Source organism: Zingiber officinale, chromosome 9A, assembly GCF_018446385.1.
Source record: "Zingiber officinale cultivar Zhangliang chromosome 9A, Zo_v1.1, whole genome shotgun sequence".
Lineage (NCBI taxonomy): Eukaryota > Viridiplantae > Streptophyta > Magnoliopsida > Zingiberales > Zingiberaceae > Zingiber > Zingiber officinale.
Window position 1 is genome coordinate 22,477,709 of NC_056002.1, and position 16,114 is coordinate 22,493,822.

Consider the following 16,114-nt stretch of genomic DNA (forward strand, 5'->3'; position numbering starts at 1 on the left):
AATTAACAGTCTTTGGTTCTATCTTAATCATTTTCCGATCAGAATCCAACACTTTGTTTACATTCGTAAATATTTATAGGACGGTTGTCTTTCATTCTACAACTAATAAAGACTCTTTTCTATTTATCCTGTCTGGAATCTAAGTCAGACGGATTGCCGAGTGAGATGGATAGAATGTTAACCGAATCATGATGTCCCGGAGGGGGGGGGTGTGATGAGATGGCTTCTATATTGACCAAGTCATCAAAAGTCCTTTGGTTAATGCTACCTGCAACCAGCGACCGGGTCGTCCCGGTCCTTGGTACCCCGATGCTCAAGGCAGATCCAACGAGTATATAAGTAACAGACTAAGACATAAAATAATGAAATGAATATAGAATATGAATGAAGAACGTACCCTAGCCCAAGGGGCGCCCTCGGGTAGATCGGTGAGTTGGTCAAGACGCTACTCGAGTTGTCGCGACCTCGAAGATGACTCTGAGTAGGATGCGGAGCAAGATCTGACGGCACCTATCGAGCACAACATGGATCCGGCTGGAAGACGACACGCAGGTCGGGACCTAACTGCGACATGCGGATCGAGATATGACATCAACATGTAGATCGAGATATGAGATTGACATGTAGGCCGGGATATGTTATCGACGTGCAGGCCATAATATGACATGGGCACGTAGGCCGTAATATAACATTGGGGTCAGATCGAAGCACAATGACAATGAGGGCTCGAAGACCCGATCAACATTGGAATCATACGACAATGGCAGATCAGATATCAGACCGACATTAGAAGTGTATGATAGTGTGTATCGGATGTTGGATCGACTTCGAATGCGTACCACGGGGTGGATTAGAAGTCGATCGCAACGATAAGGGTCGACTGCAAGTAATAGTAAGCATGGGACATCGGAGATAGCGCTGAATGGAGGAGGCACCATCCATCTCTACAGGAGAGGGTGACGTGCACTATGGGGCGCTAGAGGTGACAACGGGAGAGGAGAGGAGAGGCAGTGCTCCGGTCGGATACCAACGGTGCGGAAGGAGGGGACGACGCTGGTCATTGATGTAAAATACTAGAAAATGGCAAATAATAATAAGGAAATTTTTCGAAATTTTTAGAAATTTTTCGAAAATTTTTCGGAGCTCGTATGAACGAGTTTACGGGGATAAAAATAGGGCCCCGGGAAAGCCTGTTTAGGCTTCCCACTTAAGCAAGGAAATGTTTATTTTCTTAATTTCCTTTTCTATTTTCTTTTCTTTATTTTATTTCTTCACTTCCTCGCCGAAACTGTGCGCGCCGAGTTCTTCTTCGTCATGCCGAGTCACCATCTCCTCCCGTGCCCTAACTGCCACTCGGCAGTTCCCTACTCCCTCCTCGAGCCAATTTCCCCTCTTCTTCTTCCTTGGATTGCGCCACTCCTCCTCCGTCCGGTTGTGCCCTAGTTCACCCTCTGCCCTCACGGCGACTTTGCCCTAGCTGACTGCCACAATCTGATCGCTCACCGTCGGCCGAACCCTTCTTCTTCTTCCTTCCTCGCGTCTTCATCGTCGTTGGCGTCTGAGTATCACCCGAGCCTTCGCCTCTTCGGGTCGGGGACAGGAGCCGAGCACCCGAGTTGATCTGTTGTCGGTGCCCTAGCCACTGCCTACCCCTTGAAGTGGCATCGACGCCGGCTCGCCACCATCTGAGTCTGGTAGCTCTCTGGTTGGACATCCATCGACCGACCATCTTTTCCTTTACTGTTGGATCCCTGTTTGTTCCCTCACCGGCATAGATCTGCTGCTGATCTCTCAGCCACCATCTATTTAGTCTTCAATGAAGGGAAGGTTGCCAACACCGATTTGGATCTGGTCGGATCGACACCAGCAGTGAACATCTGGTATAAACAAGGTAACAACTAGAGAGTTTGGATTTAGGGATTTTGCTTAGATTGTATTTAATCACTGGTTGTAGTAATCTTTCAATATGAGGTTGGGTTGCAAAATCCAATCAGTGCTGATTTTGGGTATTTGATGTAGGGATCAGTAATTCCAGGTAGTTGCGGCTAGAAATTTAGCAGTAGACTCCTCAGGATTTGAGTAGCGCTAAGGCATCAGAATTTGGGTAAGTTTCGTGTTGAGTTGTTATTGAACTAAATATTGAATTAGGTCTGAGGTAGAGGTAAGGTGTATAAATTTGCTCTGGTATTAAGTTTGTATTTGGAAGAGTTCAAGTTGATTTAGGTTTAGACCTAAATCAAATTGTATAGTGGAACGAATTAGGGTTCTGGTAAATAAGAAATCTCTTTAGCTGTGTGATATATATGTAGCTAAATTAAATATGGCTATTACAGGATTTTTATTCGAGACGGTATCTCGACGAGGGATCTATTTCGGATTGGACCACTGCTATTTGAGGCGGGTACCTCTTGACTTATCTTTTATGATATTGTCAATTGGATATGCATAGTATTTTATAGCTACAAGCAATGTGTTGGTGCAGCGGAGACCGGCAAGAGGGGGGTGAATTACTGAAAACAAAAACAAACTATACCCTCCTCGGATTTCAACTCAGAATTTAAATCAGCAACTAAATTAATGAAACAGAAAAAGAAACACGAATGGAAAAGACTCAGAGATTTAACCTGGTTACAACCAAGGAGGTTGTTAATCCAGGACAGTAGAAAAGCGTAGTAAGAAAAATCTCCTTCTCTGAAGGCGGAGAAGCCTTTTACACTTTTGAAGCTCACTAGTTGCTTAGGAATTGCTAACAGATTGATTGCTTGAGTTGTTGTCTAATTCCTAGCTCCAGGGGCCTTTAAATAGCCTCTGGAAATTCTATCCCGAGGGTCCAAGACGCCTCCAACAAGGTTCAAGGCGCCTCCACAGCTCGGTCAGCGGATAGAACTCTATCCGAACGCAAACGGTCATTTTGACCTGTTGAAGGCGCCTCCAATCAGGCTGAAGGCGCCTCCAGCCTGGCTGAAGGCGCCTCCAGCCTGGCTGAAGGCGCCTCCAGTCAGGTTGGAGGCGCCTCCAAGCTGGCAGCTCAGCTCTTTTGACTTCATTTCCAGCTTGTTGCGACTTCCGATGCTCGGATCTTTTGGGTGATTGTGGCCAACCAAAATAGGGCTCACCCGAACCCAATTTCCGGCCTTCTCCTCGAGCAGCCTTCCGTCCCGGCTTAACGTCCCTTGAACGCCGCGCACGCTCTTCACGCCCACTGGAGTACTCTTCTGCAGCTCTCTCGTCCTTCAGACGCACCGAGCCCGTCGGCTCCCTTCCCGTGCCATCCTTCTCGCTAGCTGCGTCTTCCGCTCGACTTCCTGTGCTCCTAAGCTCCTGCACACTCAGACACAGGGATCAAACACAACAGGACCTAACTAACTTGGTTGATCACATTAAAACTACCACGGGGTCCAACAATCTCCCCCTTTTTGATGTGCATCAACCCAAGTTCAAGTTAGGGTTAACATAGACATAAAAAGTAATTTTAAAGAAAAATTACTAAACTAACAAGTTAAACATAATTTTTGCAATTAGTAAAATTACAACAAAAAATAAAGGAAATTTTAAAATCTTCTAACTCCCCCTAAACATTTATAATAAAAGAAATTTTAAATTTATCTAACTCCCCCTAAACTTGTACTTTTCTCTCCCACTTTGATCACAGCAAAAATGGGGTCTTAAGTAAATGATAAGTTAAAATAAATTTTCCAAAAAATTTCTAAGTGAAAAAAAATCTTAAGTAAATGTTCCAAAAAAAATTTCTAAGTCAAGTGAATGAGCATTTAGAATTTTCCAGAAGAAAATTTCTAACCCAAAAAAATTCTAAGGATTTTCCAAAAAAAATTCAAGTCAAAAAGCAAATTAAGTCTTTAGAATTTTTCAAGAAAAAAGTATTTCTTAAAAATGAATTTATAAACAAAATTTTCAAAAATATTTGATTAAACTTTCAAAGCATTATTTAATTCTAATTTTAAAATGCTTTTTCAGAAAGTTAATTAAACCTTTCATTTCAATATTTCAGCTTCCAGGTCGTGGCGAGGCACTAGGCCTTCTTGGTTATTGGAGCAACAACCACTTCCTTAGACAAAGTTTCCATAAAGAATTTAAATGTTTAATTTTCTCACTTTAAGCTTTTAATTTTTGAAAAATTAATTAAGCACAGATTTTGGAACCCAATAGAGGTTCCTTCCTACAGGATTATTCAAAAATCTAGGGGGTACATAGTTTCTTGGTATTTTTCTAAGTTGACCTTGATGCTTCCTTATATACCAATTTAATTTACCATAAGTTCTAATTTTTGACTTTGGAAATTTCTTTAAGCATGCATCATTTTTCAATTTTTCAATTTCTAATTTTAAATTTTCATTTTCTGATTTTAGATGATCATACATTTCTAACGGGCATGCTCTTGCTAAGTTCAACTTTAGTTCAGCATTCTCTTTTTCTAATTGATCTAACTCTTTAGAAAGAGACTTGATAAATTTGAAAGATTGAGTCGGGGTTAGATTGTGTACCTTACTTACCTGGTCTGGTGACGGTCCCCCTTCACTGCTGCTTTCTTCTTCTGATGTTCCTCCCCCTTCATCGATACTCATCTCTGAGCTTGAGTCTTCTTCCGGTTGATGATTCGCCAATAGCACTAACCCTGAGAATTCTTCGATGTCCGACTCAGAGGTTGACGAATCTGACCAAGTAGGCTTCAGATTCTTGTACTTGGAGGGTTCTGGTTTCTTGTATTTTGGCTTTTCCTTTTCTTTCTCCTTTCTCTTCAACTTTGGGCAGTCATCTTTGATGTGCCCCTCTTCGTTGCAGTTGTAGCAACGAACCGTCCTCTTCTTTCGATGATGCCTCTGCGATTTAAATTTGTTAGTACTAAAAAACTTATTGAAGCGTCTTACTAGTAGTGCCGCTTCGGATTCGTCGGAGTCAGAACTGTTCATTTTTGCCTTTAAGGCAATGTTCTGACTTGTCTTCTCTGCTCCGTTGGGTTCTGAAACTCGAGATTCGTGAAGTTCAAAAGTCGAAAATAATTGTTCTAAAGTACTTACCTCGAGGTCCTTAGAGATGTAATACGCATCTACTAAGGAGACCCACTCTGGAGTTCTCGGGAATGCATTGAGCGCGTATCGGATGGAATCCCGGTTGGTTACCTCTTCTCCAAGGTTCGTTAGTTGCGTTATCAGCTCCTTGATTCTCGCTTGGAGTTGCGCTACCTTCTCGCCTTGGTTCATCCGGAGGTTCGTTAACTGGTTCCGGAGGATGTCGCGCTTCGCTAGCTTCACTTCGGAAGTACTTTCGTGAAGCTCCAGGAATTTCTCCCAGAGATCTTTCACTGAGTCGTAGCTTCCGATCCGATTTACCTCTTGCGCCGGCAGCACACTGAGCAGGTGGAACTCGGCCTTTCCGTTGGCGACGAAATCGGCTTGCTCCTTCTTGCTCCATGTGTTTTCTTCTTTGTCTTTCGGCGCTGCAAAATCATATTTCATTGTAATAAGAATATCAAAATCGGTTTTAAAAAATACCTCCATTTTGCGCTTCCAGGTGGCGAAGACTCCGTCAAACTTCGGGGGATGGATGTTTGCTCCGGCCATCGTCTTGATCGTAGTGCTTCAGTTAGCGGCTAGTCCTTCTGAGGCGATCAGGCTCTGATACCACTTGTTGGTGCAGTGGAGACCGGCAAGAGGTGGGTGAATTGCTGAAAACAAAAACAAACTATACCCTCCTCGGATTTCAACTCAGAATTTAAATCAGCAACTAAATTAATGAAACAGAAAAAGAAACACGAATGGAAAAGACTCAGAGATTTAACCTGGTTACAACCAAGGAGGTTGTTAATCCAGGACAGTAGAAAAGCGTAGTAAGAAAAATCTCCTTCTCTGAAGGCGGAGAAGCCTTTTACACTTTTGAAGCTCACTAGTTGCTTAGGAATTGCTAACAGATTGATTGCTTGAGTTGTTGTCTAATTCCTAGCTCCAGGGGCCTTTAAATAGCCTCTGGAAATTCTATCCCGAGTGTCCAAGGCGCCTCCAACAAGGTTCAAGGCGCCTCCACAGCTCGGTCAGCGGATAGAACTCTATCCGAACGCAAACGCCATTTTGACCTGTTGAAGGCGCCTCCAATCAGGCTGAAGGCGCCTCCAACCTGGCTGAAGGCGCCTTCAAGCTGGAGGCGCCTCCAGTCAGGTTGGAGGCGCCTCCAAGCTGGCAGCTCAGCTCTTTTGACTTCGTTTCCAGCTTGTTGCGACTTCCGATGCTCCGATCTTTTGGGTGATTGTGGCCAACTGAAATAAGGCTCACCCGAACCCAATTTCCGGCCTTTTCCTCGAGCAGCCTTCCGTCCCGGCTTAACGTCCCTCGAACGCCGCGCACGCTCTTCACGCCCACCGGAGTACTCTTCCGCAGCTCTCTCGTCCTTCGGACGCACCGAGCCCGTCGGCTCCCTTCCCGTGCCGTCCTTCTCGCTAGCTGCGTCTTCCGCTCGACTTCCTGTGCTCCTAAGCTCCTGCACACTCAGACACAGGGATCAAACACAGCAGGACCTAACTAACTTGATTGATCACATCAAAACTACCACGGGGTCCAACACAATGATCATGCTTGTCTTTGGTATGTCACAGTTTGATGCCCATAGCATGTTCTGTTTTGTCGCTTGTTATGGATCCATGTTTATACCTCGCGATTATTGCCATGAGTACCTTAGTTCCTAGAGTAAATGGCATACCATGCTTTAATGAGTTTAGGACTAGATTCTGGATTTTTATTATCTGACATGTGTATCTATATTCTTATATCATATCTGATCTGTGTACCTAGACCTTTTGCTTTGGTCCATGTATATTGTTGGTACATATTTTATGGAGGTGGATATGTTCAAGACCTAGGTTGTTATACCATAGAGGACCTGTATACCCTAGATCTGTGGATTTGACTTATTTGTACTAGGGTACACATTTATATATATATATATATATATATATATATATATATATATATATATATATATATATATATATGTGTGTGTGTGTGTGTGTGTGTGGATTTGGTTAAGGATATTGTCATGCTTAGTGTCATGCACCATTCGCATAATTCATGCTGCGTGATAGGCTGCTCCATTATTGTAGAGCATATCGTCAGTTTCATCACTGTTCGGTGCTCCGTTGGGACGCTCATGGGTGGCGTGACGCAGCGTGGTAGCACGTCAGTTTTGATCCTCCGGTGCTCCGTTGGTCCGCTCATGGGTAGTGTGACACAGCGTGATAGCACGTTAGGGATCCCTCCCCGTCATGGTGTACCGGGAGATGAGAGCATTGTGCTCCCCCATTTATGATTCGGGATAGGAGTATGTGTGTACTCCGACAGCATCCCGTCCACTCGGTCACTTATCAGGGGTAGTGATGTCAGAGTGCACGGTTGTCACAGCCCTACTCACTCAGTCTCACCATTGTGTGTGAGATGACTGACTTGCGTCAGGGGTGACCATGTCATTGGAACCATATGCATTTATTGCATTTATTTGCTTGTGTTTGCTGCACTTATATGCTGTATTTTGGTGGATGAATTTGTTTGACATGTATACAGGAGGCATATTGTGTATCTGGTTTGACGACCCTTTTGTTCTGGATAGGAGTTCCTAGTGAGTACAGCTTCCTCAGTTACCTTTCAGTTTTGTATATTTCCTATATATGATTAGGAAGCTGTATTCCATGTTTATTGCTGTTAGATATATCTTACTAGGCATGTCTATTGGTATTCGCTAAGTTGTTGAACTCACCCCCATGGACACTATCTTTTTCAGGTACCAGGTTGTTTATGATATCGCTTGGAGTATCCTATCTGCTGGTCCCCACGTCACCTCAGAAGATCTATCGGTTTCATTTATGTTTTGTTTGTTTTATGTGTCAGTGTGTTTAGTTTGTGCTCCGGTTTTGTTCTGGAGTGTTGAAGTTGTTATGTGATATTTTGTATTGGTTGTTGGTTGTGTAAGCCTAGTCGGCTAGCAGTTTTGTGTTTGGTCTGTATTTGGTTTCTGTCATTTTCCGTTGTGTATCTTTTTCAGGTACCAGGTTGTTTATGATGTCGCTTGGAGTATCCTGTCTGCTGGTCCCCACGTCACCTCAGAAGATCTATCGGTTTCATTTATGTTTTGTTTGTTTTATGTGTCAGTGTGTTTAGTTTGTGCTCCGATTTTGTTCTAGAGTGTTGAAGTTGTTATGTGATATTTTGTATTGGTTGTTGGTTGTGTAAGCCTAGTCGGCTAGCAGTTTTGTGTTTGGTCTGTATTTGGTTTCTGTCATTTTCCGTTGTGTTTTGGTTTTGGTACAGCCGAGTAGGCTGCTTTACATATAACTGCGTGGTTGTGTTTTTATTGTATCAGCCGAGTAGGCTGTATTATAAACTGCGTGGTTGTGTGTATATTCCAGCTGCCTGTGGCTGATGTATATTATGTATGTAGAAATGTTTCAGATTGTCACCCGTACAGGGGAGGTGCTGTCGAAATTTCTTCGGACAGGGACTCCCCCCGGGGCGTGACAGCTGATGGCGGCATGGGGCTGGCCAGCGCAGAGTTGTGCCCTTAACGCTGGAGAGGGCTGGCAATGATTGCTGGAAGCAACAACGGCAATGAGGAGGTCGGCGATGAGGAGAGGTGACCTCTGATCGAAGAGAGGAACGTAGGTGAAGAGGCGCTCAACGCTTGCTGATAGATGGCGGTGAAGGTGCATTGACGTGCATGAGGCAGCAGTGGAAGCGGCGTGAGGAGAGTGGCAGTGCGTCAGTGTCGGTGACCTCAGTGGTGTCGGCATCGGCATGCCTGGCAAGCAAAGAAGGATAGAGGAGCGGAAGGGGGTGGTGGCCTACCTGAGACGAGGGAGAAGGTGACGATGGCGGCGGCATACTCCTCCCCCTCTGCTTATGGCAGCGGCGAGATCTTGGGACAAAGAGAATCCCTCCTGCTTGTGGTGGTGGCGAAGCCCAAACACGAACCCCCTCTCTCCTTCGCATCAACAGTAACCTAAAAGGGGTGCTACAGTGTTTTGACCAAATTACCCCTCCCTCTGCTCCTAATTTCTCCTCTGCCCCTAAATTATATCCATATCATCTATCTTCTTCCGGGGCACCTTATTTAAAGGGTAATTAGCTGTTAACACAGCTTCCCCTACATAAACTCTGTAGTTTAGAGCTGAATAGAAGAGTATTCATAATCTCCTTTAGAGTTTAAATCTTCTATTCAGCAACTCCATTTTGCTAAGCAGCATAAGGAGCTGTTATTTCATGTATGATCTCATGTTCAGCACACAACTTAGCAAAATGTGATATATATTCACTGCCTCGATCACTTTGAACCACCTTAATCTTCTTATTAAGTTGATTTTAAACTTCATTCTTATATAGAGCAAATTCTCTATAGCTTCATCTTTATTTTTGAGAAGATATACATAATAATATTTTGTATTATCATCTACAAAAGTGTGAAGTATTTATTCCCACCACGTGTTGGTGTATATTTGAGGTCACACGTGTCATTGTGAATTAGCCCAAATGGTGCATTGCTTCTCTCAACATATTGAAAGGATGACCTTATCATTTTTGCTTCAACACAAATCTCACACTTGTGTTTTGGGTCAAGGTGGAATGTAGGTATGTTTCGCATATTTATTAATCTACATAACACATCATAGTTAACATGTCCTAGTTTACCATGCGACAAATATGAAGACTCAAGGATATAAGTGAAAGAACTTTCATCTTTATTTATCTTAGGCTTAATAGCTATTACATTGAGCTTGAACAACCCATCATATACATAGCCCCTTCCTACAAACATTCCATTCTTTGACAGTACACTCAAAAATAATGCGAGAGTCATGCTTGCTTAACAGTGATCTAGACACTAGATTCTTCTAAATCTCCGAAACATACAACACATTATTCAAAGTAAGGTCTTTGTCTAAGGTCATCTTCAGCACCACTTTTCCTTGGCCCATGATGTCCGAGGTTGCTGAGTTCCCCATGAACAGCTTGTCTTCAGTGACTTCTTCAAAGTTGTGGAGCAGCTCCTTATTACAGCAGACATGTCTGTTGGATCCAGTATTGATCCACCATTACTGTGAGTTTGAACCGATCAGGTTCAGTTCGGAGACCACAGTGCAGAGGTCGTCCATTTATGGTCCCTCGTTCAAGTTGGCCTCCTACTTCTTCTTCAACTTTCTGCATTCCAAAGATTTGTGATCGGCTCGACCACAGTTGAAGCACTTCCCAAAGAATTTCTTAATGCCTCCTCTATGTCCCATCTTGGAAGTCTTTAGGTTCTTCTGTTTCGAGTTTTAACCTTGCTCCATCATATTGGCTTTCACAATAGCTTGAGAGAATAACTTTCTCTCTGAACTCTTGTTGTCTTCTTCGATGCGAAGTCTAACAATGAGTTCTTCCACATTTATCTCCTTCCGCTTATACTTCAGGTAGTTCTTGAAGTTCTTCCAGCCTGGAGGCAACTTCTCAATAATAGCAGCCACCTGGAAGGTTTCACTCATAATCATCCCTTCTGAGTGGATCTCGTGCAAGATCACCTACAACTCCTGGACTTGGCTAATCATCGTCTTGGAGTCAACCATCTTGTAGTCAAGGAATCAACCCACGATGAATTTCATAGCCTCTGCATCTTTCATCTTATACTTCTTGTACAGGGACTTATATAGCTCCTTAGTCATTCTTTTCATGCTATATACAACGTACAGTTAGTTGGCAAGACAGTTGAGGATGTAGTTTTGACAAAAGAACTTAGAATAAGTTCATGCCTCCATTGTACTGATGGTTTGTGCATCAGCATCCTTAGCACGCTTGGGAGTGTTTTCGGTTAAAAATTGAGCCACATTAAGCATTGTCAAGTAGAAGAGCATCTTCTGTAGCCACCTCTTGAAGTTCACTCCAGTGAACTTCTCTAGCCTTTCCCGATGGTTGATTGGCACAGTTCCATTCGGGGCGGAGAAGGCCTTAAGGTGTTGAGTTTCTTACACCTCAACACTTTGTTCTATGACTATCTCAACAAAACCCGAATCTATTTCAAGATTGTTGGGCACTCTATTGCTAGAGATATTGAGAAAATTACAGAATTGAAATTACACAAAATTAATTCTAACTTATCTATTAAAATGACTTGAGCAGATAATCTCAGACTGCATGCGGGGTTGGTTCTGCCAAGCTTTTGGTGGTCCGAGTTGTAGAATTGATGCGATGTGTAGTAGAATTGAGAGTCGATCATCGAATCGGGAAGAAAATTCGTTGACTAAGATGCCAAGGCCTGCTTTCAATGTGGTTTTCTTGAAACAAATTCGTCCCATCTTTGGCTATGCTTTGAGATTCTATCGGGTTATTTGTTTCCCAAGATACAATGGCAAAACCACACACATAACCAAGCACTGGTTGTTCGTGACGAACTGAGAATACACCCGAGTGCTATCACAAGTAGTTCGGCCGAACAAATGCATGACTGAGAGAAAAGAATCGGGGAACGAAGGTGGAGGAACTCTTTTACTTTCGCTTTTGCTCTTTCTCTTTCTCTTTCTCTTTCTCTTGCTTTGCTCAAGATATGACCTCCTTATATAGGAGCTTTCACCTTACCTACAATAATATGACCAAATTATGGTCATTTAATATTAGTTTAATGTCATCGAGTTTAATGTCTTCATTAATATCGAGACATTACGAAATCATTATTAGTGAGTTTAATTACGACATTAATATCGAGACGTTATGAAGTCACTATTAATGTTGAGACGTTACGAAATTATCATTAATTTTATATTAATGTTTCTGTTACATTCTTAAGCAAATAACAAAAAGAGATTCATGTGGCAAAATGTTAGTTTATTCACTTGGGCAAATCTTGTCTTGACTAGTTCGACATTCAACGTATCCAAGTCGTGCTCGCACAGGAGTCAACCTTGGTTCAGTACAATCTGGATCCTAGATTTGCACCCACCCTGCGCACCCATGTGTTAAAAAATCTCTTCCCATGTATATGTTTACAACATTAATATATGTTTCATAACTTAAACCAACAATAAATCCAAGAAACTTCTAATGTGGGACTAACAAGCCATGTACAATAGAATTTATTAATTTCCACCTCTTTATTTCATTCACATTTCCAATAACATCTACCTTGAACTCCTTAATATTTCAAAGAAACTTCACTTCTTTGGGGCCAAAAAATAGAAAGTTTCCGGCATCTACAGCAGTTGCAACTGAAAATAAATTTATTTTCATGCTTGGAACATGAATACACTGTTGAGTTAATGGAATCTTCTTGTTTTTGGTTGATGACAATAGTGCTTCATTATCTACATGATGAACTGTGTGTTACAATAGCATCACAACCAATGTATTCTTGAAGGCCGGAAAATTTGGATTTATCTCCAGTAAGATGCCCACAACTCAATCTATGATCTAGTCATTCTCAAAATTTATGGTGGCCATGGCACCATACTTTATGTTTTTGCCATAAAGCATTTCTGCCAATCTTTCGTTTTTCAACTTTTCCTGATTTAGCAACATTGCCTTCATTTAATTTGGTTTGGAAATTTTTTTTAATATTCCTATAGCATTTGAAAACCTTCTTCTTGTCATGCTAGAAGAGTCTTCTTCTTTGTGCTATCATTTCCCTCAAAGCTTTTCTTTCTAGCTACAAAGGCATTTTCATCTTCTTTGATAGAAATACTAGTCATTTGCTTAGCTACTTATTCTTGTGATGAAAGAAGATTCTCTGTCGCCTCTAAAGACGATTGTTGAGCCCACCCTTGTATTGAAGTATGGAAGGGAATGTATTCTGATTTCAATTCTTGAATAATGTTTCTCCTTATACGACCTTTAGAAATTGATGCTTCTGGATTTAGAAGAGAAATTTCTGAACATATATTCTTGATCTTCAAAAAATACTTTGATATAGAAACATTGTCTTGTGTAGTATTTGCAAGTTCATTCTCCAAAATTTGTAGTCGACCTTCATCTTTTTTATTGAATAACCAATCAAGAGTTTGCCAGATTTCCTGAGCTGATTTGTACCGCATAATAATGATCAAATCAGCCAGGAGATATTATTCTCTTTAGAATAAATTCAGCCTTCGCATTTTGCTGCTTCGACCTTTTGAAATTCTCAGCATTTGCTAGTATATTTTCTGGAGCAACAATGTTTCCTCCATCGACAATATCCCATAAATCTTCACAAATAAGATAAGACTATCATACAATAGATAACTATTCAATCAGTTGATTCGTGATTATCAAATTCATTGATTCATGCATGCATATGGGAAGTAAGCTTCTAAACTATGTTGAATTTGTAAAATGTCAGAAGATAGACAACAAAACTCAATGTTTACGAATAAACGACGCGACCACAAATTCTTATTAATAAAAAACTTCTTAAAACTAGATGATACTTAGACTTCAATCCTATATATCCAAAAGACTAAAACACCCTTAAAATCTAACTTAACAAAATAATAAAAATACTAAGGGGGTTCTTTCCTAGGAATAGGAATCAGAATGAAAATCATTGTATTGTGGAATGAGAATGAGTATGAGCATGGATATCACTCTTAAAAGCAATGTTTGGTTAGTTGTATATTTTCTATCGGAATAAATAAAAATTTCTTTTTTTACCCTTAAAGAAAAATAAGAGAAAAAATTAAATGTGAGAGAAAGATGAATGTGAGAAAAAAATATGATGAAAGAGAATAATGAGAGAGAAAGTATGATGAGATAGAAAGTGTGATAAGAAAGAATGAAGAGAGAGAAAGTGTGATGAGAGAAAATGAGAAAAGAGAGTGATAGGAGAGAGCATGATGAGAGAAGATGAGAGAGAAAGTATGATGGGAGAGGATGAAGAGAGAGAAAAGGTAATGAGAAAAAATGAGGAGAGAGAGTGTGATGAGAGAGATTGAGGAGAGAGAAAGTATGGTGAGAGAGAAAGTATGATGAGAGAGAAAGTGTGATGAGAAAAAAAAAGAGAACAGTGAATGTGATGGAGAGATTGAGGAGAGAGAAAGTATGATGAGAAAAAAGAAGGAAAAGAGTGCGATGGAAGAGATTGAGGAGAGAGAAAATATGATGAGAGAGAAAGTGTAATAAGAAAAAAAAAGAACAGTGAATGTGATGGGAGAGATTAAGGAAAGAGAAAGTATGATGAGAAAAAAAGAAGGAAGAGAGTGCGATGGAAGAGATTGAGGAGAGAGAAAATATGATGAGAGAGAAAGTGTAATGAGACAAAAGATGAAAGAGAGTGTGATAGGAGAGATTAAAGAGAGAGAAAGTGTGTGATAAAAATGATGAGAGAGAAAATATGATGAGAGAGAACAAGGAGAGAGAAATGATATAAAAGAAAAAATAAATAAATATATTTTGATATTTGATATTAAAGGAGAAAATTTTAGTTTTAGGTAAAGGGTATTTTTGGAATAAGGGAATATTTTGATTGATGAAAATAGGATAATGACTTATTGAAGGAGAGGTACATGGGAATGAGTTATTACCCAATTTCAAGGATTCATTCCCTTATTTGTATTCTTATTCCTATAATCCAAACATTAACAATGATAATCAATGATTCTCATTCTTATTCCCCACTCCTATTCCCCTAAACCAAATGCATCCTAAAATTACTCTTCCATTTCCACACCAGACTCCATACAAGTCCTCCACACTGTAATTTGATTGGTTCAATAGCTCACACTGACTCCACTAACACAATCCATTTTTAGGCACCGATTGAATCCTCCACACCCAGGGATCTTGTCACATATATACAAGAACCTTATGGCTCTAATACCAAGTAAAAACTAGAAACACCAAAATATATAAAATATTTTGATGGGCCAAGATCGTTAAAAGAAAAGATGCAGAGGAACACAACCAAAAAAAAGTAAATTACCTTTGAAAGGAAGACAAAGCAGAAAGAGACTAAAAAAAAATATGAGGGCTTAATCACTTAAGATTACAAAATTGTTAGAGTTCATCCCTTTAAATACAATTCAAAAGATAATCTAGACTTCTTTAACAAATTAAAGTAGTTGACCATTAAAAACACAAATTATGAAAAGACTAAAACCATTTAATCATATTATAGTTTCAAGTAGATCTTTTGTACTTCCAACATGATATAGATCTCTTGTAGTTCCAACATGATATAGTTATAGTTCAAAGTAGTCATCTTCCGTTTCCAACAAAAAATAACCCCAAAGAAAATAGTTCCAAGGATCACTTTCATTTCAAACGAATACCAGACGATGAAACAAGTGGAAGCTCTGAGTGTCAGCAACTATTCGTCATCTTCAATTATGCTATAAATCATCCTACACGTTTGTAAAAACAAAACCAACTATTAGATTAAGCTGGGAGAATAAGGTTGACGAGAATGAAGGCGTCTTTTCTTTTCTTGGTTGAGCTGGTTAAAGATCTCCGATACGCCGATCGGATGCACTGCCGCTGGCAAGGACGGAGCCGAGTACAGTCCAGCCCGGGTGCCCAACGGTGTTGAAAAGGGCAAAAGGTTAATTTTACGGTAGAAAAAGGGGAAAACTAACGAAAGATAAAGAGGAAGCTAGGGTATTAGGGTCGGCGTTGGCGCTCATGCCCACAACTTAAGTAGATCACTCGGGCGGACTCCGCCATTACTACTGGTACCTTCAAGTAGATTTCTACCAAATAACAGCAAAGACATTACGTTCAGTTTCACATATGAATCTGCTTCTTATGGTCCAGGGTTACGTTTTGTGCAAACTGAGTAGTTTGGACAATGTATCGTATCCCACTGCTCAACTTCAAACTAAACCACGGTTGTATATAAAATAGTGAACAGTAAGTCAACTTCAAAAAAAAAAGCCACAGTTTATCTAACATGTGATGGCTAAGAATAACAATTCTACGAAAGAGAATCACTAATGGAGCGCAGCAGTCTTGAGACACTGAGTTGGGCATTGCATGATCCTTCTAGATTTGTCATCCTCCAAATTTTTTCTTATTTATCTAAAATGTGTAATTCAATATCTTCAAATGGGAATTCATGTCCTATGTGGGTGTAGTTTGGTACTCGGATATGATTTGCCATCAGTAGGGCATGGTTCAATTTTTGA